Here is a 23,734-nt window from a genome sequence, read left to right on the forward strand (position 1 = left end):
TGCCCCATCGTCCCACAAATAGGATCCCCCAACCCCCTGCGCCCTTACCCCTACCCCGCTGCAGCCACCCCGAACCCTAGCGCAGCCGCCGCTTGCTCTGCCGCGCAAAGCTTCCTGCTTCACCGTGGACCGGCTGCCCTGCTGCGCCCCAGCCCCAGCCAACCCCCACTTGAGCTTCGCCTCACCGCCAGGAAGCTTCCCAAGCTCTTCCCTCGTGACCCCGGCCCGTGCACTTGCCGGAATTTGAACGGGACCCGCCGCCAGTGAGAAGCTCCGCCATCTCGATTCCTCGTCGCCGTTAGGCTGTACTAGCTGCTCTGCCTCTTCAACGATATCTGGACCAAATACCTGCCTCTCGCCAATCTGATCCCAATACAGCGGAGTCCTGCACTTCCGACCATACAGGGCCTCGAAAGGAGATTTCTTCAGACTGTCCTGATAGCTGTTGTTGTATGAAAACTCTGCATACGGCAGGCATTTATCCCAGCTGGTACCATACTAAATAGCGCAGGCTCGAAGCATATCCTCCAACACTTGGTTGGTTCTCTCTGTCTGCCCATCTGTCTGAGGATGATAAGCGGTACTGAAGTGTAGCTTCGTATCCAGCGAATCATGCAACTGCTCCCAGAACCGTGAAGTGAACTGAGATCCTCGGTCAGATATGATCTTCTTCGGAACACCATGCAGACAGACTATCCTGGAGATTTACAACTCTGCGAGTCTAGCACCGGAGTAAGTAGTGTTCACCGGAATGAAGTGGGCAACCTTCATCAACCGGTCCACTACTACCCATATAGAGTTGTACCCTTTCTGAGTACGAGGCAATACCACAATGAAGTCCATAGTGATCTCCTCCCATTTCCACTCTGGAATCTTCAACGGCTGCAATAGACCCGCTGGTCTTTGATGCTCTGCCTTGACACGTTGATAAGTGTCACAGATAGCCACGTACTCCGCAATTGAACGCTTCATCCCATACCACCAGAATCGTTCCTTCAGGTCGTAATACATCTTCGTGCTGCCCGGATGAATGGAATATGCCATATCATGAGCCTCACTCAAGATCAGCTTCCTGAGATCCGCTACATCTGGCACACATATCCGACCCTTGTACGACAAGGTACCCTGATCATCTTCTCTGAAATGAGGTGCCTTGCCAACCTTGAGCAGTTCACGGATCTCCTGCAGCTTCTCATCTTCTTTCTGATGCTGCCTGATCTCTACCTCTAGAGTGGGTTCTGCCTCGAATGATGTACCCAAGGTGTGATGCAAGAAACCCAGACTCAACTGCTCAAACTCCTCGCATAACTCCTGAGGCATCTGAAAAGCCACGGCCATGTTGACATAACTCTTCCTGCTTAGAGCATCTGCCACAACATTGGCCTTACCCGGATGATAGTGAATCTCCAGGTCATAATCCTTGACCAACTCTAGCCATCTTCTCTGCCGCATGTTCAGCTCATTCTGAGTGAAAATATACTTGAGGCTCTTGTGATCAGTGTAAATATCACACCTTTGCCCAAACAAGTAATGCCTCCATATCTTCAGAGCATGCACAACTGCGGCTAACTCCAAATCATGAGTGGGATAATTCAGCTCATGCCGGCGCAACTGCCGCGAGGCATAAGCTATCACTCTGTCTTCCTGCATTAGAACGCAACCAAGACCATCTCTCGAAGCATCACAATACACTGTGAACCTCTTGCTCTGGTCTGGCAGAGTAAGGACTGGCGCCGTAGTCAACCTCTTCTTCAGCTCCTCGAAGGCCTTCTGACGCTCACCAGTCCAAGAGAAATCCACACCCTTCTCTAGCAAGGAAGTCAAAGGCTTCGCAATCTTGGAGAAATTCTCAATGAACCTCCGATAATATCCTGCTAAGCCCAGAAAAGAGCGGACTTCCTTCACTGTCTGTGGTACCACCCAGTCAAGCACATCCTTCACCTTTCCGGGGTCCACAGCAATACCTCCCTTGGAGATGACATGACCGAGGAATGGGACCTCGTCAATCCAGAATTCGCACTTGCTGAGCTTGGCATACAGCTTGTGCTCTCTGAGTCTCTGCAACACAAGCCTCAGATGCTTCTCATGCTCTGCCTCCGACTTGGAATATACCAGGATATCATCAATGAATATCACGACGAAAGTATCCAAGTAATCCATGAAAACCTTGTTCATCAAGTGCAGGAAGAAAGCTGGAGCATTGGTCAAGCCGAAAGACATGACCGTATACTCATAAAGGCCATACTTGCAGGTGAATGCCGTCTTCGGGATATCCTTGGGACGAATCTTCAACTGATGATAACCCGAACGCAGATCAATCTTCGAGAATACACAAGCACCCTGAAGCTGATCAAAGAGATCCTCAATACGGGGCAATGGATGCTTGTTCTTGATGGTGACTGCATTCAGATCCCGATAATCGACGCACATTCTCTTCGCTCCATCCTTCTTCTCTACAAGCAAGACAGGAAAAGCCTAAGGAGAGAAACTGCAACGGATATAGCCCTTGGCTAGCAACACGTCGATAGTCCTCTTAACTTCCTCATGCTCAACAGGTGCCATACGATAGGGCCGCTTAGCAATCGGAGCTGTGCCAGGTAAGAGATCAATAGAAAACTCGATGTCGCGATCAGGCGGCATACCTGGCAAATCATCCGGAAAGACATCCGGGAATTCAGACACCACGCGAATACCATCTGTGGGTCTAGCCTCCATCTGACAAAGAATTCCAGAAGGCTTCGAAGCACTGACTGTGACCTCCTGTCCATCTGGTGCCGACAAGTGGATAGTCCTCTGAGCACAATCAATCTTGACACCCCATCTAACAAGGGTCTCCATTCCCAAGATCACATCGATACCCTTGGTGTCTAGCACCATGTCACACCCGATTTATAAGAACATAAATCGAGCAATCATATATGCGCCAGGATCAAGTCACGCATATATACAACAGATTATCAAGATATCACAACACATGTCAGGAATAACATTAATATAAATTGTAAATAAATCATAATGAATTATTTTATTACAACCGAATCAAGAATCGGTTCAAGAGTTGCGGAAGCGAAAAAGGAATACATGAAGAGCTGGGCGCCACAGGGACGTCGACTGGGAGACAAACGCCTAGAAGTCGTCGAAGCCGCTGACGTAATCCTCCACGTTGCCGGGCACTGAGCAGCAGTCGAAGATATCCGAAGTAGAACAGAAGAGTAGAGAGACAAGTGTGAGTACAAACTAGTACTCAACAAGTATAACACGAGCATGAGGCTCTAAGGTTAGCTGACTCAACTGCATTAGCTTTTAGTCTTGGCAAATTTTATTAAAGCTAATTACTACAAATGGATGAGTTACCATAACCCAAATTGCATAAGAATTAATCAATATTAATTAAGAACTACTGAGAACCATCCAAACCAAACCACCCGGGGAATCGCCCTCGTCAAAGGTTGATAACCCCACTAATCAGACGGAGGATCTGGGCCGCTCATGACTGTGAGCACAGCTGATATATCAGTTTTACACTCTCGAGAGGTTGCACAACTTTACCCACAAGTCGTGAGCTACGCTAGTTGTTCATCACACTTCCTTAGGTGAGATGGCTAGCAAGCACACTACGAGACTGTTACAAAGGATCACGTTGGTAAGGTGTAACCGCTAAGGATTCTGGATCAGCGACGATGGGGCCCACCTCCGGGGGTACAAGACACACAGCACAGACCAAGCCGGAGGAGCAGGGACCATTGAAGCTTACCACCCCTCTTGCCCACGCAGGTAAGTTACTCCCGAACCAAAATGACCTAATTAATAAGTCAAGACCGTCCCATACCAGTCTTGTGGTTGTGCGGTTGTCCCAGGTTGTCGCTCTATGAACCGGTCCTTATGGAGAGTGGCCAACCAAGCACTAAGCACCGTGCTGGCCCCCTAAACCATGTTTCTAACAAAACATCTTTTAAGGACGCACAAACCACTCAAGCACACAGCACAGAGGGTCGGCTCCAGAATTAAGTTGCATAAGTCCATTAATCAAATTAATTAAAAAGGACCCAGATACGTTATAGCACAGCAGCCTAGCACAACTAACCAAAAATGCAACCCATAGGATATATATAAGGATATAAAGGTGGCTAGGAAGTCCTTATAGGTATACAGTATTAAAATGCAGTATGAAATTGTATTTAAAAGTGATAGGAGGTTCATGCTATACTTGCCTTCCTCGTACTCTCCCGGCTGCTGCTCAAACTGCTCGGAAGACGGCTGCTCCTGGTACTGCTCCAAAGGCTCCGCGTCTACTCACGATCATCAAACATAGCCCACACATACACACATGCATAACAAGAACAAACTATAAGAAAACAGTACAACATTACATAGAAATAGCACACAAAACTAGTCTAAAGCTATTCTACGTGTTACAACGATCGCGTGGATATAAAGAACGCCTAAAACGGAGCTAAAACGTGAAAACTACGCTTAAAACAGGATCCAGGGACCTATTTGTAAGAAAAACTGAGCAACCAGGGGCTTCTGGACAAAACTCGGGGACTAAAACGTAAATAAAGCCTAGATCTAGGGGCTAGCACGAGAAAAATCAAGAGATGGACCGCGGGTTCAAATTCCAGAGAAGCCAGGGGCCTAAAAGCATAAAACAGAACCTATCCGTAATTTCTTTTGAACTACATGCGGACCGCGGGTTGATTCCCCAAAAAGGCGAGGGCTCTTTAGCAAAAAGACGTGACTGAAGCGGTAAGATCTGTTCTGGGCCCTCGGATCTTGATCGCGCGGCTGAGATTAGATTCACTAAGCGAAGGGGTACGCGCGATTTGGGTCCCTCGGATCTAGATCCAACGGACGGCATTCATCTTAAACGGTATCTAATCCCCGCCGTAGATCTTGAATCGGACGGCTCTAACCCCTTCCTACCCCGAACCGGTACGCGCGCCTATCAGCCTTCGGATCTGAATCTGACGACCCACACACGACCCAGGCTAGATCTAATCCGAAGCATTGGACTCAGATCGGGCGGCCAGGATGTCTTGGGAGCTCGGGTGGCGGCGGGCCTCGCCGGAGATGAACTCCCCACGGCGGCGCTTCACCGGAGACAGGCTAACTTCATGCTCCGGGCTCGGTTCGGGATGAAATCAAGCTCTAGGGGTAGAACATGGCATGGGAAACCCATCTATGCGCTCAAGGCAGTGAAATTGGGCACGGTTAGGGGGTGTCGACGGCGAGGGCGGCTCGGGTGGCTAGCAATTCCGGCGTGCGTGCGTTCCGGGGGCTAGGAGGGATCCCGGGCTTCGACTTCTAGTGCGTAAGGTGCGGGGGAACATGTGGTGCTCACCAGGGGCCTTGGGTAGCCGGTGCTGTAATCGAGGGTGGCCGGCGACGAGCTTCCGCGGTGGAGGGGATCGGATCCTCGCGGGAGATGACGATGCAAGGGCGTGAGACCCAATTATTGGGCCTAGGAAGCTCCGGGATGGCAAGGTGGAGCTATTACGGCCCTTGGTTGGAGCTAAAAGGCACCGGAGCGGTGGATCCGCGGCGGCGGGGCTCTGCTCCGAGCAAAGGCAAGGCGGCGGCCGCTTTTAGGGTTCGGGGCGGCGCTGTTGGGGGGAACGGGTTCCAGGGGTGGCGCAGGAGAATAAGAAGAGCGGGGCCAGGGGTCTCGAGGAGGATTGCGGCGGGGAGGGCCGGGGATCTCGGCCGTGCAGCGGCGCGGCCGTTGCGGGGAGGAGTTGCGGGAGGAGGGAGATGACAGGTGGGGCCACGCTGCCAGAGAGAAGGGAGGGCGCGCGAGCGGGGGACGGCTGGCTCGGGTTAAGGGGAAAGGTGGGCCGGGGCGCGGCCCACGCGAGAGAAGGGGAGGGAGAGAGGGTGGAGCTCGGGCTTGGCCCATGCGGGAAGGAAGGGAAGGCCCGGGATGGAAAGGGGAGAGAGAAGGGAAGGGGAAAAGAGATGGGCCGTGAGAGAGGAGCCGGCCCAAGAGCTTTTACTTCTTTTCCTTTTTCCTTTCCTATACTCAAACATTCCAACAAACTCATTTGAATTCAAATAATCTTTGAATTCAAAGCCACACCAATAAAACCATGCACCGGCATGAATGCACAAGCAAGTTGACTTATAGTAAATTTTAATTACTTGCATTATAAAATTACTTTAAATGCGACAAAAATTAAAGAAAAGCCTGAGAAATTTATTTAAGCCCGAATAAATTAATTAAAATTTGAGGAAATTACCTTAGGGTGTTACACACCATCAGATTGGCACTGAACTCTACCCCCCTTATGACAACACTGACTCTGGGACAGAAGATATGAGACCTCAACTGCCCTCCCGGTGAAGATACTAACATGCCCCTCTTCAGTGTGCTAGTATGAATGCCATGATGCTCAACAAAAGATCGAGTAATGAAGGAATGCGTAGCACCAGTATCGAAAAGCACTGTAGCAGGGTGAGTATTGACCATGAACGTACCAATAACCACGTTGGAAGCCTCGACCGCTGACTCGGCCGTCACGTGGTTCACCCTGCCCTGGGATGGCGCCTTGGGCTGAGCTGGGCGTCCCTGCTGTCCAGACTGTGCCTTCCGGGGACAGACGTTGGCGTAGTGTCCCGGCTCGCCGCAGTGAAAGCACACCCGTGGGAGTGCTGGAGCCTGCTATCCGGCAGGAGGAGTAGGCACTCTCTGCCACAGAGCTGGTGGAGCCGGTGGGGCAGAGCGTGCCGGAGGCGCTGGAAGCCTCTGGCCCTGTCCCGCCTGCTGCTGCTGCTGAGGACGAGGCGGGTACTGCTGCTGGCGCTACTGGTACTGCTGAACCTGCCTCTGGTGCTGCTGCTGCTGCTGCTGCTGCGGGTACTGGTACCGAGGCTGGGTGTTGCTACCAGACGCAGCAGGAGCCATCTTCCTCTTCTTGTCCTCAATCTCCTGGCGCTTGCGCTCGGTGTTGAGGGTAGCATCAACCAGCTGGTTGAAGTTGTCGAAGCGGTGGTTCATGAGCGCGTGCTCCAGGTGGTCATCGAGTCCCTCCCTGAAGCGCTCCTGCTTATCGCCATCATGGGCGACCTCAGCGGGGGCGTAGCGAGCGAGCTGGAGGAAACGGTCAGGGTATTCGGTCACCGTCATAGCTTCCTGAAACGATAATCACCGGAAAAGAGGATGGAAAATTTGCTCAGCATTTCTTATAACAAGGGTGGGTTTGAGCTCAAAAAGAAATTGCAGAAAGATTTTACTCTAATTTACCTGCTTGAGCGCAAGGAACTCCTTGTGCTTCATCTTCATCACTCCAGCAGGGATGTGGTGGTTCCTGAAATGCTCCCAGAACTGGATCCAGGTGAAAGCGTCACGGTCCCAAGCTGGATAGGACTCCCACCAGTCAAGAGCTGAGCCTCACAGCTGCCCTGCCGCGAATATGACTCGCTCCCTGTCGTCGCACTGAGCGACATCCAACTGGCGCTCCACTGAACGAAGCCAGTCGTCAGTCTGGAGTGGATCAGCCACATGGGAGAACGTCGGCGGATGACCCCTCAGAAAATCCGCGCGCCTGTCGCGGGGCTGCTGCGGTGGAGGAGGTGGCGGCTGAGCGTGGATCTGCTGCAGAGTCTGAACAGTGTTGTTCAGAGTGGCCATCATCTGCATCTGGAGCTGGAAGAACTGCTTCGGAGTCAGAGGTGGAGGCATCGGCAGTGGCTGGTCGGTACTCTGGTTGTTCTGCCCTTGCTGGCCAGAACCGGTGCTGGTGCTCCTGGTGTTCACCATCTGTTTGCAGCAGAGCGAAATTTATAAGAGACAGATATGGTATAACTTCCGGAAAGAAAGCTCTGACAGGATAAAATAGGGAGAAAAGAATGTACGGTTTTACCCCCAACGTTCTAACTCAATTTTGATTATTTAATTCAGGTTTGTATTAAAGTTGTTTTGCATGAACAAGTTTAACCCCTAAACTATGCAATCACCCAAAAATCGAAATCAGACATTTTGCACAATCACAAACATTCAATATTCAAATGTTAGCCGAGTTTATCACTCCACTTGACTAAAACAAACAGGCGCTCTAGCGTATTTTTGCAAAGGCATCCTAGACTTATGAGGATAGTCAGAAAATTGCAGGCCACGTCTACTGAAATTATCAGACTAATTCTCGGAAAATGCAGAGAGGATTAGCAAATTGCGGTTTAGAGCTCAAGGAATGGAAGCAGAATCGAATGTTTGGGTTTTGCAGAAACAAGGCAGCGAAAGTAAGTCCCTAAACTCGACCATTTCTATCTAGGCTTCGTCCTACAGTCGACACGGCTCTGATATCAATCCTGTCACACCCGTTATATAAGAATATAAATCGGGCAATTATATATGCGCCAGGATCAAGTCACGCATATATACTACAGAATCATCAAGATATCACAACACGTTTCTCGAAATAAAAGCATATAAATTTCAAATGAATATCTTTGTTACAACCGAATCAAGAATCAGTTCAAGGAATGCGGAAGCGTAAAATAAATACATGAAGAATAGGGCGCCACAGGGACGTCAACTGGGAGACAACACCTAGAAATCGTCGAGTCCGCTGATGTAGTTCTCCAAGTCGCCTGGTACTGAGCAGTAGTCGAAGATGTCCCAGAGAGAACAGAAGAGTAGAGATGGCAAGGGTGAGTACACAACTTGTACTCAACAAGTATAACACGATTTATGAGGCTCTAAGGTTAGCTGACTCAACTGCATTAGCTTTTAATCTTGGCAACTTTTATTAAGGCTAATTACTACAAGTGGATGAATTACCATAAACCCAGTTACATAGTGTCACACCCGATTTATAAAGAACATAAATCGAGCAATCATATATGCGCCAGGATCAAGTCACGCATATATACAACAGAATCATCAAGATATCACAACACATATCACGTATAACATTAATATAAATCGTAAATGAATCATTTTATTACAACCGAATCAAGAATCGTAAATGAATCTTCTCTACAAGCAATACAGGAAAAGCCCAAGGAGAGAAACTGCGACGAATATAGCCCTTGGCTAACAACTCGTCGATAGTCTTCTTAACTTCCTCATGCTCAACAGGAGCCATACGATAGGGCCGCTTAGCAATAGGAGCTGTGCCAGGCAAGAGATCAATGGAAAACTCAATGTCACGATCAGGCGGCACACCTGGCAAATCATCCGGAAAGACATCCGGAAATTCAGACACCACGCGAATACCATCCGTGGGTCTAGCCTCCATCCGATAAAGGAATCCAGAAGGCTCTGTAGCTCCAACAGTGACCTCCTGACCATCCGGTGCTGACAGAAAGACAGTCCTCTGAGCACAATCTATTCGGACTCCCCACTTAGCAAGAGTCTCCATCCCAAGGATCACATCAATGCCCTTGGCGTCTAGCAGCATCAGATTTGCACTGAAATCTACCCCCCTTATGGCCACACTGACTCTGGGACAGAAGACATGAGACCTCAACTGTCCTCCCGGTGAAGATACTAACATGCACCTCTTTAATGTGCTAGTAGGAATGCCATGAAGCTCAACAAAAGACTGGGTGATGAAAGAATACGTAGCACCAGTATCAAAAAGCACTGTAGCAGGGTGGGTGTTGACCATGAACGTACCAATAACCATGTTAGGAGCCTCGGCCGCTGACTCGGCCGTCACGTGGTTCACCCTGCCCTGAGCTGGGGCCTTGGGCGGTGCTGCACGCCCCTGCTGTCCTACTTGCGCCTTCCGGGGACAGACGTTGGCGTAGTGCCCCGGCTCGCCACAGTGATAGCACGCCCGTGGGAATGCTGGAGCCTGCTGCCCGGCAGGAGGAGTGGGCACTCCCTGTCGCGGAGCTGGTGGGGCCGGAGGCGCTGGAAGCCTCTGACCCTGTCCTGCCTGCTGTGGAGGACGAGGAGGGAACTGCTGCCGCTGCTGGTACTGCTGGGGTGGCCTCTGCTGCTGCTGCTGCGGATGATGATAGTGGGGGCGAGTGTTGCTGCCCGAAGAGGATGGAGCTATCTTCCTCTTCTTATCCTCAATCTCCCGGCGCTTAAGCTCGGTGTTGAGGGCAGCATCAACCAGCTGGTTGAAGTTGTCGAAGCGGTGGTTCAGCAGCGCATACTGGATGTGATCATCCAGTCCCTCCTTGAAATACTCCTGCTTGTTGCTTTCACGGGCGACGTCAGCAGGGGCGTAGCGGGCAAGCTGAAGGAAACGGTCATGATACTCCGTCACCGTCATAGACCCCTGAAATCACGAACACAGATAACAAGGACAGAAATCGCCCAATGTGTCAGGCTTACGAAAGAGATCAAGGATAGGTCGAAGCTCAAAAGAAGTTGCAGAGAATTCCATTCAGAAATACCTGCTTAAGGGCACGAAACTCCTTCTGCTTCATCTTCATAATTCCCTCAGGAATGTGGTGGTTCCTGAAGCACTCACGGAATTGGTCCCACGTGAGGGCATCACGGTCCTGAGCTGGGTAGGACTCCCACCAGTCGAGAGCAGAGCCTCGCAGCTGCCCTGCTCCGTAAAGGACTCGCTCACGGTTGTCGCACTGCGCAACAACTAACTGGCGCTCCACTGAACGAAGCCAGTCGTCCGCCTGGAGTGGATCCGTGGCGTGGGAGAAGGTCGGAGGATGACCTCTCAGGAAATCCGCACGCCGATTGCGGGGCTGAGGTGGCGGGGGAGGCGATGGCTGGGCGTGGATATGCTGCAGAGCCTGAACAGTGTTGTTCAGGGTCGCCATCATCTGCATCTGGAGCTGGAAGAACTGCTCCGGAGTCAGAGGTGGAGGCATCGGCAGCGGCTGGTCGGTGCTTTGGTTGTTCTGCCCCTGCTAGCCAGAACCGATGCCGGTGCTCCTGGTGTTCACCATCTGTTTGCAGCAGAACGAAATTCATAAAGGATAGATATGGTATAACTTTGGGAAGGAAAACTCTGACAGGATAAAATAGAGAGTAAGGAATGTACAGTTTTACCCCCCCCCCCCACGATCTATCTCAATTTTTTTATTACTTAATTCAAGTTTGCGTTAAGATCGGTTTGCATAAAGAGATTTACTTCTAATCTATGCAATCAACCAAAAATCCAAATCAAACATTTGCACAATAACAAACATTCAATATTCACAACTTAGTCGAGTTTGTCACACTACTCGACTAACACACTCGTTCTAGCGTATTTTCATCGGGACAACCTAAACTTATAACTTATAGGGTTAGACACTCCCGCCAACGTCTACGGAAAACTCAAGTTGTTCCTCAGAAAAGATAGGAGAGAGATAACCAATCAAGGGCTTAAGACTCAAGGAATAGAAGTAGAAAATGAGGTTAGAAGATTTGCGGAAGCAAGGCAAGGGAAAAGACGTCCTAAACTCGACCAATTCTATCTAGACTTCGTCCTACAGTCGACACGGCTCTGATACCAATCTGTCACACCCGATTTATAAAGAACATAAATCGAGCAATCATATATGCGCCAGGATCAAGTTACGCATATATACAACAGAATCATCAAGATATCACAACACATATCACATATAACATTAATATAAATCGTAAATGAATCATTTTATTACAACCGAATCAAGAATCGGTTCAAGAGTTGCGGAAGCGTAAAATGAAGTACATGAAGAGCTGGGCGCCACAGGGACATCGACTGGGAGACAAACGCCTAGAAGTCGTCGAAGCCGCTGACATAGTCCTCCACGTCGCCTGGTACTGAGCAGTAGTCGAAGATATCCCAAAGAGAACAGAAGAGAGGAGTAGGCAAGTGTGAGTACAAACTCGTACTCAACAAGTATAACACGAGTATGAGGCTCTAGGGTTAGCTGACTCAACTGCATTAGCTTTTAATCTTGGCAAATTTTATTAAAGCTAATTACTACAAGTAGATGAATTACCATAAACCCAATTGCATAATAACTTAATCAGCATTAATTAAGAACTACTGAGAACCATCCAAACCGAACCACCCGGGGAATCTCCCTAATCAAAGGTTGATAACCCCACTAATCAAAAGGAGGATCTGGGCCGCTCATGACTGTGAGCACAGCTGATATATCAGTTTTACACTCTCGAGAGGTTGCACAACTTTACCCACAAGTCGTGAGCTACGCTAGTTGTTCATCACACTTCCTTAGGTGAGATGGCTAGCAAGCACACTACGAGACCGTTACAAAGGATCACGTTAGTAAGGTGTAACCGCTAAGGATTCTGGATCAGCAACGATGGGGCCCACCTCCGGGGGTACAAGACACACAGCACAGACCAAGCCGGAGGAGCAGGGACCATTGAAGCTTACCACCCCTCTTGCCCACGCAGGTAAGTTACTCCCGAACCAACACGACCTAATTAGTGAGTCAGGACTGTCCCATTCCAGTCTTGTGGTTGCGCGGTTGTCCCAGGTTGTCGCTCTATGAACCGGTCCTTAGGGAGAGTGGCCAACCAAGCACTAAGCACCGTGCTGGCCCCCTAAACCATGTTTCTATTAAAAACCTCTTTTAAGGAGACGTGAGCCACTCAAGCACACAGCACAGAGGGCCACTCTCAGGATTAAGTTGCATAAGACCATTAATCAAATTTAATTAAAAGGGACCAAGTTTGTTATAGCGCAGCAACCTAGCACAACTAACCATAATGCAACCCAAAGGATATATATAGGATATAAAGTGGCTAGGAAAGTCCTTATAGGCATACAGTATTAAAATGCAGTATGAAATCTGTATTTAAAAGTGGTAGGATGTTCATGTTATACTTGCCTTCCTCATAACTCTCCTGCTGCTGCTCAAACTGCTCAGAAGATGGCTGCTCCTGGTACTGGTCCAAAGGCTCCGCGTCTACTCACGATCATCAAGCATGGTTCAAACATACACACATGCACAACCAATAGCAACTATAAGAAATAGTACAACATTACATAGAAACAGCACACAAAACTATTCTAAACCTATTCTACGCGTTACAACGATCGCGTGGACATAAAGAACACCTAAAACGGAGCTAAGACGCGAAAACTACGCTTAAAACAAGATCCATGGACCTATTTGCGAGAAAAACTGGGCCACAGGGGGTTCTGGACAAAAACCAGGGACCTAAACGTAATTAAAGGGTAGACATAGGGGCTAGCACGTGAAAACACGCGGCATGGACTGCAGGTATGAAATCTGGAAAGCTCAGGGGTCTAAAAGAGTAAAACAGGACCTATCTGCGAATAGTTTTGAACTAAGGGTGGACCGCGGGTTAATTTCCTGAAAGGGCAGGGACTCTTTAGCAAAATGAGCGAGCCGAACCGGTACGCTTTAACCTGGGCCGTCGGATCTAACATCTACGGCCCAGATTAGATCCTAACAGCGAAGCGGTACGCGCGTCTCTCACCCGTCGTATCCCGATCTGACGCTCCTGACTCTCACTTCCCTTGGATCTAATACGGTGCGCTGGATCGAAGACAGACGACTCGGATTGAACCGCAGGGGCGAACTGGTATCTCCTAATCCGGATCGTTGGATTGTGATCCGGCGGCTCCGATCGACTTCGGCTCGATCTAATCTTGTCCGCTCACCTCGCATCCTACGGCTGGAGTAGACGAGCGCCCGAGGCGGCGGCGTGGTCGCCGGAGCTCAGCGCCCGCGGCGGCGCTACGCAGGCGCTGGACAAACGTGACCGTCCGGGCTCCATTTGGAACGAGGTCAGGCCTGGGAGCTAGCGCGCAACACAGTGAACACGTCTAGGCGGTCATGAAAGCGGTTTAGGGTTCGGGTTGGGGCTCTCCATGGCGGGGGCGGCTTGGGTTCGCCGGTGTACCGCGTGAGCGCGATTCCGGCCCCTGGGGTGACCTACTGGCCATGATCTCGGGTGCAAAAGGGAGTCTGGGTCGGAATGGTGCTCACCTAGGCACGAATCGAACAGAGACGGCCTGCTGGAGCGCGACGGTGGTGCTCGGCGGGGAGGGCGGTGCGGTGCTCATGGACGGGTCGATGCGGCGATGCCTCAGGCACCCTGGCACCTCGGTGATGTCCCAGGAGTCGAGGCGACACTGCTGTGCGGCTCCGGCAGGGCAGGGGTGGGGCAGGACGGCGTGGCCTCGTCGGCACAGAGGCGCTGCGCGGCGGAGCGACGCGGGCGCGGCGAGCTAGGGTTTGGGGCGGCGCTGGCGTGCAGGATAAGGGCGCAGGGGTTCCGTGGGGTGGTTTAAAGGAGGGAGAGGGGATCCGGGCGAGCGGGATTCCACGCGGGCGAGGCGAGAATCACGGTAGCAAGCTCGGGCGGGTGTTGCGCGGGGAAGAAAGGAGGAAGGGGGAAGAGGGCGCTGACGGAAGGGGCCCGGCAGTCAGAGAGAGAAAGGGGGAAGCAGCGCGCGAGCGGGGAGGCCGAGCTGGCTGGCTATTGGGCCGAGCTGGGGGGAAAATGGGCCGGGCGCGGCCCACGCGGGGGAAGGGAAAGAGGGAAGGGAAGTGCTGGGCCTCGGGGGGAGAGAGAGCCCGTGAGAGAGGGAGGGAGAGGGTTTTGGGCTGGGCTACTACTCTCCTTTCTCTCCTTTTCTTCTTTCCTTTTTCTTTTCTACACTCTAACCATTCAAACAAATCTAGTTGAATTCAAATAAATTTGAATTCAAACCCTATAAACTCAACACAAATAAAACAATGCTCCAGCATGAATGCACAAGCAAGTTGATCCTATAATAAATTTTAATTACTTGCGTTATAAGATTACCTTAAATGCAAGATAAATTAGAGAAAACCCTGGAAATTTTATTTAAGCCCAAATAAATTCCTCAAAATTTAGGGAAATTACATTAGGGTGTTACACATAGCAATTAATCAAAATTAATTAGGAACTACTGACAACCAACCAAACCAAAACCACCCGGGGAAACCTCCCTAATCAAAGGTTGATAACCTCACTAATCAAAAGGAGGATCTGGGCCGCTCATAACCGTGAGCACGGCTAGTATACCAGTTTTACACTCTCGAGAGGTTGCACGACTTTACCCCCAAGTCGTGAGCTACGCTAGTTGTTCATCACACTTCCTTAGGTGAGATGGCTAGCAAGCACACTACGAGACCGTTACAAAGGATCACGTTGGTAAGGTGTAACCGCTAAGGATTCTGATCAGCGATGATGGGGCCCACCTCCGGGGGTACAAGCACACAGCACAGACCAAGCCGGAGGAGCAGGGACCATTGAAGCCTACCACCCCTTTTGCCCACGCAGGTAAGTTACTCCCGAACCAACACGACCTAATTAGTAAGTCAAGACTATCCTATTCCAGTCTTGTGGTTGCGCGGTTGTCCCATTGTTGCTCTATGAACCGGTCCTTAGGGAGAGTGGCCAACCAAGCACTAAGCACCGTGCTGACCCCCTAAACCATGTTTCTAACAAAACATATTTTAAGGACGCACAAACCACTCAAGCACACAGCACAGAGGGTCGGCTCCAGAATTAAGTTGCATAAGGTCATTAACAAATTAATAAAAAAGGACCAAGTATGTTATAGCGCAGCAACCTAGCACAACTAACCAAAATGCAACCCAAAGGATATATATATATAGGATATAAAGTGGCTAGGAAAGTCCTGATAGGCATACAGTATTAAAATGCAGTATGAAATTGTATTTAAAAGTGATAGGATGTCCATGTTATACTTGCCTTCCTCAAAGTTCTCCTGCTGCTGCTCAAACTACTCTGCAGAAAGGGGCTCCTGGTACTCGTCCAAAGGCTCAGCGTCTACTCACGATCGCAACACCAAAACATGGTCCAGCACATAAACATACATGGAAACAAGGACAAAAGATAAGAAACAGTACAACATTACATGAAAATAGCACATAAAACTATGATAGAACTGTTCTACGCGTTACAACGATCGTGTGAGCGCGAAAACCACCTAAAATGGAGCTAAGACGCGGAATCTAGAGCTAAAATAAGGTCCAGGGGCTTTTCTACGAGAAAACAGAACTTTCAGGGTGTTTCTGGGCAAAAACTAGGGACCTAGACGTAATTAAACTATAGACACAGGGTCTAACGCGTAGAGCTGCGCTCCAGGGATGGCAGACGCTATTTCTGGAAAGCTCAGGGGCTTCGGTGCAAAAACAGGGCTTAACTGGAATTATCTTTGAACGAGGGTGGACTGCGGGTTGATTCCAAGGAAGCTCATGGGCTCTTTAACAAAACTGCCATGGCTAAAGGGGTATCTTCTAATCTGGGCCGTCGGATCTGGATCGAACGGTTCGGACCCGATCTAGTTCGGACAGTCCTGTCTGCACTGCGGGGGTCCGGACGGTCCGATCTAGACAGCGGGGGTCCGGACGGTCCGATCTGGACAGCGTGGTTCGGAATGGTCCGATCTGACAGAACGCGGCTGGCGGGGGGGGGGGGGTGGGGGGTCGCCGGAGATCGGTTTCCGCGGCGGCGCACCACCGGAGCTGGGCGAAATCAATGCTCCGGTGGTCAAATAGAACGGGGCTTGGGTCTGGAAGGTTCAGCGCGACCTGGGGAAACCACCTAAGGCTAAGGCAGAACGCGGGAAGGGCTCAGGCTGTGCGCACAACGACGGGAGCGGGTCGGCACGGCGGCGCATCGCCGGCGCGCGCGTTCCAGCCACAAGAGCGAGCTTCGGTCTACGACATCTAGCGCAAGATGACAAGGGGAACGATGTGGTGCTCACCGAGGGCCTGAACAGGCCGGAGAGGCAGCGCAAGATGGTCGGCGACGAGTTCCGAGCGGCGAAAACAGGCGGCGCTCATGGGGAAGGCTGCTGCAGGGGGTCCTCTGGCTTCTGATCACCACGGGTCGGCTCGGGATGTTCCTGCAGAGGTGCCACGGGGGTTAAGAGGGTCGTGGGCTAACGGCGGCGAGGAATCGAGATGGCGGAGCTTCTCACCGACGGCGGGTCCCGTTCAAATTCCGGCAAGTGCACGGGCCGGGGTCACGAGGGAAGAGCTTGGGAAGCTTCCTGGCGGTGAGGCGAAGCTCAGGTGGGGGTTGGCTGGGGCTGGGGCGCAGCAGGGCGGCCGGTCCACGGTGAAGCAGGAAGCTTTGCGCGGCAGAGCAAGCAGCGGCGGCGCTAGGGTTCGGGGTGGCTGCAGTGGGGTAGGGGTAAGGGCGCAGGGGGTTGGGGGATCCTATTTGTGGGGCGATGGGGCAACCTCGGCATGCGGGCTGGCACGAGGGCTCGCCGAAGATTTCGGGCAGTTGTTGCGCGGCCGGTAGAGGAAGGAGGAAGAAGGGGCCGGCAGGTGGGGTCAAGCTGGGGGAATGACTGAGAAAGAAGGAATGACTGACCTACTTTCTTGTTTCCTCCCTTTTCTTTTTCAAACCAACTCGATTCTATTTGAATTCAACTCAAATTTGAATTCAACTCCTATGCACTCAACCAATTAAAACTTATGCACTAGCATGAATGCACAAACATGTTGAACCTAAAATAAGTTTTAATTCTTTGCAAATTAAATTATAAATAAATGCAAGCTAGGTAAAATAAATCCTTAGAAAATTTTTGGAGCCCAAATAAATTCATTATAAATCTCGAAATTTTTCCTTAGGGTGTTACATGCTGCTCATATGTTGTTAACTTCTGCACCTAGTGCGTGAAAGAGTTGAAGTCCAATTGGAAGACTAGATCCTTGATCGGCTTTACAAGTCCCAAGGATGCCAGCTCGACTGTCTCTTTTTCTAAAATACGGGTCGAGTAGCATCGGTTCTTGACCTCTCTTAAGCGTTGGATGTATTCTGCCATGGTTTCTCCTCGCTTCTGCCAGACTTGTGCCAAATCAGCAATCCCGACCTCCGTAGCTTCCGAGTGGTACTGAATATGAAACTGCTCCTCCAGCTGCTTCCAGGTGCGGATCGAATCAGGGTCTAATGATGTGTACCATCCAAAGGCTGGCCTTGTAAGAGACTGCGAGAAGAACCTTACTCGCAAGGGATCTGACACCGAGATCATTCCTAATTGCGCCAAGTATCGCTCACATGCTCGATGGAGCTAGATCCTTCTGCTCCACTGAACTTGGTGAACTCAGGGAGCCGATACTTGGGCGGCAGGGGAATTAGATCATAGTAACTCGGATACGGCTTGTTATAGCCGATCACCCACTTCTTTGGTAGAATGCCAAATTGATCTCTCAAGATGGCACTGATCTGGTCTACCGTCTGCACTCTTGGGGCTGAGTGCGTACTATCATGACTTAGCCCGGTGGCGTAAGTAGTTAGCCATGCTTGTTTATCAGCGTCTACCCCAGGAACCCCTCCAACTGCCGTCTGCACCGAATGTACCGGATTGTTGCTGTCCAGTATATAGGCACACATGTACCCATGCGGGATCTCCTTGGGCGGCTCGCTGAAGAAGTGGTGATCCACAGGGTCACCTCCCACCTTGTAGACGACGTAGGCCGGGGAGCCGTGTGACTCTGGAGCCGAGAGTGCATAAGGCAGCGGTGGCTTGGCCTGGAACGACAATTCTCCTTTATGACTCCCCAGGGTAGGTCCTATTGGAGAGTATTGATTCTTCATGATCTCCTGGACCACGCGCAGCATGACACGCTCAAAAGTGTTCACCAGGCTCTCAGAGTGCCGATGCAGTGAGTGAGCCACCATGTAGTTTACCTCCTGGCGCAGAGCTTTGGTACAATCTTCTGAAGGGGTGGATAAGTCCACGTCATCAAGAGCGCCTTCAGGTGAAAACTTCTTCCACCTAATGCCGTGGTGGCGGGTCTTCTCAAAAGAGCCGATGAGATCGGCTTCGAAGAGGGCCTTGATCTCATCGTATTTCTGCTTGTGCTCAGCAGGCAGCTCCTCATACGAGATTGGATCCTCCCTCATCATCCTGATGGCGGAAGTTGATGTAGTTGATGAAGATGGTCCCATCAGGCGTGCCAGAATGTGTTGTCGGTCAAAACCCACCAGCAAGCAGCGACAAGCAACACGAGGAGCTGGGAGGGTCCTGGGACGGCTGGTGGGCCCCGATCCCTCGGTCAACGGCCCAGGATCCGGCACACGACCTGGCGTCTAGGTTGCTAGGCGTGCCACCTGACCTTGTACCTGATCAGGAAGGTGTAGAAGTGATTTATGTTAGTTTCCTGCATGCACAGACACGTGTAAATATTAGTCCGAGCCATGATCGGCTCATCGGGTGATTCCCGATATCGGCTGTAAAGAGCCGATTGTCTCCCAGTATCAGATCGGATCTGTATATATGAACGAAGTGCGTATAACTGATACTAAAACAAACTTGCTCTATAATCAATAAGCTGATTCAATCCACGACGGTTAAAGCTTTCACCGCATAATCAAAACATCCCGCGTGTAACTGAGCCTAATAGATACGAAAGATAACAAGATAACAACCTAACCGGAGGCCTAAAAACCAACAGACAGCCGATTCCCGAAACAATCCCTCTTTAGATTGATTAAAAGCATCAAAGGTACTGCCGGAACATTCAACCCGTTTGAAGGGCCTAATTATGCGGATATTAAGCTAAATCTTTGATGAACAAAGACTAACCATAACAGATTAGATCTATTAATTGAAACAGAGCAAGGTGCTGCCCTCGCACCCGAGATCGGGCACGAGTACAGCTAAACGTTCATAGGCAACAAACAATGCATGAACACAGTATAAAGAAGCCGATGAGATCCTGTAAACGCTAAGATAACTAATGTTACTCGCCATCAATAACACTTCAGCACGAGAAAGATAAAGATAAATAGATAGGCACGATGCTGCCCCGATCATATGAAGCGTGATCCGAGCTTCATAGCACTTACCCGAGAGAAACACTATGTCGGTGTTTAACCGGCTGCCCACCATGGGGTATACCCAAGGTGGTAAGTTTTGGGTGAAGGGACACCGAGATCAAGAACTCGAAGGTGCAAGGAACACAAAGCTTAGACAGGTTCGGGCCGCAAGATGCGTAACACCCTATGTCCTGTATGGTGGTTTGTATTGCCTTTTGTGTAGAATGACCTAATGATCTGCTGTTTTGAAAGGGATCCCTGAGCTCCCTTATATATCCGAGAGGCCAGGGTTACAAAGATACCAACCAACACTAGCTAAGGAATCGTACCAGAACATATCTCGAGTAGATTCCCTCTGTATCGGTTAGCCTTATCTCCTATTTAAACAGAATAAATAAGAGATAAACAGAATGAATAAGAGATAAGGCGAACTTAATCTCTTAGACCTCTTTAAACTACGTCATGTACCCAGTCCCGTGGCCCCGGGTCTGACAAGTCCCCGAGTTCTTCGTAGCTGAGTACTGCAGGTTTATCGAGTACTTTCGAAGCAGTCTTCGACTTCTTCTGAAGCTTCGTCTTGAAGTCCTCCTTCGAGTACTTTCTTGGCTGCATTGAAGCTATGAGGTGCTCATGCCCCGAATTTTATTTCTACTATGGTGTGCGATTGAAAAATCGCACTCCATATGGAGTAGCCCCCGACCCTTAGGTTGAATCGGAGAATCAGGCTGAGGGTCCCATTAATCTGCAATCCTACTTATCCTTCAAAAATTTTGAAAAATAAGTAGTCGATGCCCTGTATCCCGCAGCCCCCGAGCCTTGAATCCAAATCCCACAAAATTTGGAGATAAGGATCCAACAACCGTGGCATGCAGGCTAAAAATGACAACTTGCGAAATTACCAAAATGATGGTATAGATGATGGGTATTAGATTATTAATTCGAGAAACCCCTTTTTTCGGGCTAACTAACCCTGAAAAATGGTTAATCGAATATTCAATCCAAACAATCCACCAAATGACCCCTCGACTGCGGAATATTCTTGGAAGTGACTCCTGAACTTCAGAACAGTAACTTTTTCCCACCCTGCTGGTTATTTAACCCCGCGACAACAGTAGGGAAAAAAGCACACTTTCAATCCGCATTCCGCCAAAAGCCACCAAAATCCCCAATCTGAGCCAAGCGCCGCCGCCATCCCCCCAAGGAGATCCTCCCACTCCAACCTCCCCGCCACTCTCCTCGCAGCCCCCGAGCATCTCGTGGCCAGCGAATCGGAGATGGCGCCCAAGAAAGCAGAGATCGAAGAGAAGAAGAAGGAGGCGCAGCCTTCAACCGCAGAATGGTCACACAGTAAGTGCTCCCTCAACCACCTTAAGAACCTAGTTTTCGAGGGGTTGCTGCAAGAAAAGACCCTTGTCAATTGGCACCCCTCTTACCGCGAACCTTTTCCCATGGAAAATGTTGATGAAATCGTCACATTTCTCCATTTTGCCGAACGGGGATTGGCCCTCCCTCTTGTTCCTTCTTCTGAGGCCTTCTGTATTACTACGGGCTTGAGCTTCACCATCTCAACCCAAATTCTATTTGCCACATTTCAATTTTCATCTATTACTGCGAGGCTTTTCTTGGAATCGAACCCCACTGGGATCTTTTCCGCTTCCTCTTCCATATCAAACCACAGCCCACCTCCAAGAGCCTTTCCGTTGTGGGGGGCGCCGGCATCCAACTGCGTCAGCAGGTCGGCGACAAATATCTCACATACAAATTCCCCTCCAACCTTCCTGGATGGAAAAACCATTGGTTTTACATCGAAAACCATGCTCCCCATCTGCCGACAAAGTCGAACAGACCACCTGTAGTGAGGGGAGAATGGAACCTTGAACCCTCCGGCGGGGAGATGGACCAAGTCAAAGAGCTGCTGGACGTCATTGAGGCACAGAAGAAGAAGGGAGTGACCGGCGCCTCCGTCATGTTCGCCTTTTACAAACGTCGCGTCCAACCCATCCAGCAGCGCCATCGCCTGGGACTCGAGTACACAGGCCCCGCTGATCCTTCTTGAATGTGCGCAGAGGATTTGCCAGATGAAGTCGCGCTCCAGCGAGTTCAGCGGGTGCTGCTAGACGTGGACGCCGTGCCGTACGTGCCCACATTGTTTTCCGCACGGAATCCGCCCAAACCAGTAAGTATTCGACTTCTTTTTGCTGAAGATAACTACTTTTGCTCCGTTACTTAACTGAGGAACTTTCTGCAGGGACACACGGAGCTGTATCGCAGCTACCCGCCGCGACCTGACGTCCCCTGACCGGACCACCTCCTCCCCTCTGCTGCCGCTGAAGCCAAGAGGGCTCGCCTTGCTGCAGCTCAACGCAGCAGCGAGTCCACCGAAGGCGTGGGCTCGCAGGCGGGAGAAGGAGCCGAAGGAGAAACGCGCTGGGACAACTCCTCCGAACAGAGCGTGGAGTTGACCAGCGCTTTGCCGCCGGTGCCACAAGGCCATCGACTGGTGCGCAAGCGCAAGGCGCAGGAACTCGAATCCACCGGGTAAGAGTCTATCGATTTGTTGTAATGCGGTACCTTAATTCTGAGTCATACTTATGACATCCTCCTGTAGTCCTTCCACGTCCCTCACCCGAGCCGGGCCCGAAGAAGAAGAGACGAGCCCCCCGGCCGTCGCCGCCGTCACCATCGCTGTGGCGGGGACCACGCCACAAGCTGGTGAAACCCCGCCGCCAGTAACGGGGACGCCGCGTCGGGCCGTGCGAATGAAGAAGGCCATTAAGAAGAAATCTGTACTGTAAGTCTGCCTCTTGTTGCACTGCAAACGATTTGATCTTTCTACTTATGTGTTGACTAACTTCAACTTCATTAGTGCTGCAAGTGCCGCGGACCTCCAGCTGACGCCAACTTCGACTGCCCTAGCCCCCGGGTCCTCGACCCGGGAGGAATCATCAAGTGCTGGGCTAGTCGCCGCTGCGTCGGCCCCCGAGGCATTGGCCCCCGAAGGGTCAGGGCCCGCGGAGCCAGTCCCTGGGACAGACACAACGCTGCCCAACCTGCCGCCTCTCGAGCTCCAACAAGTCGAGGCCGTGGCCAGTGGCGAGAAGCAGGTCGAGGCCCCTGGCGCCGCTCCAACGGATGGCGCAGGTGAGCATCTGACCGCGCCGGCTAGCTGCCGGGATCAACACGCTGTATGCTAAAAACCTTTGTGATTGCAGGTGCGCAGCAGCTGACAACTGAAGAAGTCATGGGCACCTCCAGGAGACCCGATGAGCCGCAGCTGGCTGAGTCAGGCTGTGAGGATGCCGTCGCCGCCGACCTGGCGGGTGACCAGCTGTTGTCAGACAGCAACATAGAGATCCTCAAGAATGCGCATGACCTTGCCATGGTGAGGCCTGAAGACTGTACTGCCAGAGAATATATCGAATTGCTTATCTGGACTTCCCCTTTTTGCAGAGTATGATCGCTCACTCCCGGAAGCAAGCAGAGGAATTTAAGGCAATTGCCTGCGACCGCAAGGAACTTGCTGTCCTGAGGAGAACGTGCATCTCAGGGAGGTCAACGCCGAGCTCCAGCAACAACTCAAGGAGCAGAAGAAGGAGCTCGAGGCACATAAGGAACAGCTCAGGGAGCAAAAGAAGGTGCACCAAGGTAAACCGTTGCTTCCCTCGGGTACTTTGCACTGTATGACTCACCCTGGGATCTGAAAAGCTTGCCACCACAGAGCTTAGGAGAACGTTAATGAGCAAAGAATAGCTACTTACTGACGTGAAGAACCTGCTGTATCACCGTATAGATGACGTCGAGAGGCTGCAGAAGGTGATCGGCGACACTGAGCAACAGTTTGTCGACAACCTTCAGCGAATCAAGACGCTAGGCGAGGAGCTCGAAGACCTCAGGGGGGCCACCCGGGAGCTGGTGGACGTGGTGGATCCACCAGGAGAAGTCGAAGCAAACCCCCGGACCCTGCTAGAGCGTCTCCGTGAGGCCTCAGAGAAAGTAATGAAGCTCCTGTCC

This window comes from Panicum hallii, chromosome 6 (assembly GCF_002211085.1).
Source record: "Panicum hallii strain FIL2 chromosome 6, PHallii_v3.1, whole genome shotgun sequence".
NCBI classification, from domain to species: Eukaryota; Viridiplantae; Streptophyta; class Magnoliopsida; order Poales; family Poaceae; genus Panicum; species Panicum hallii.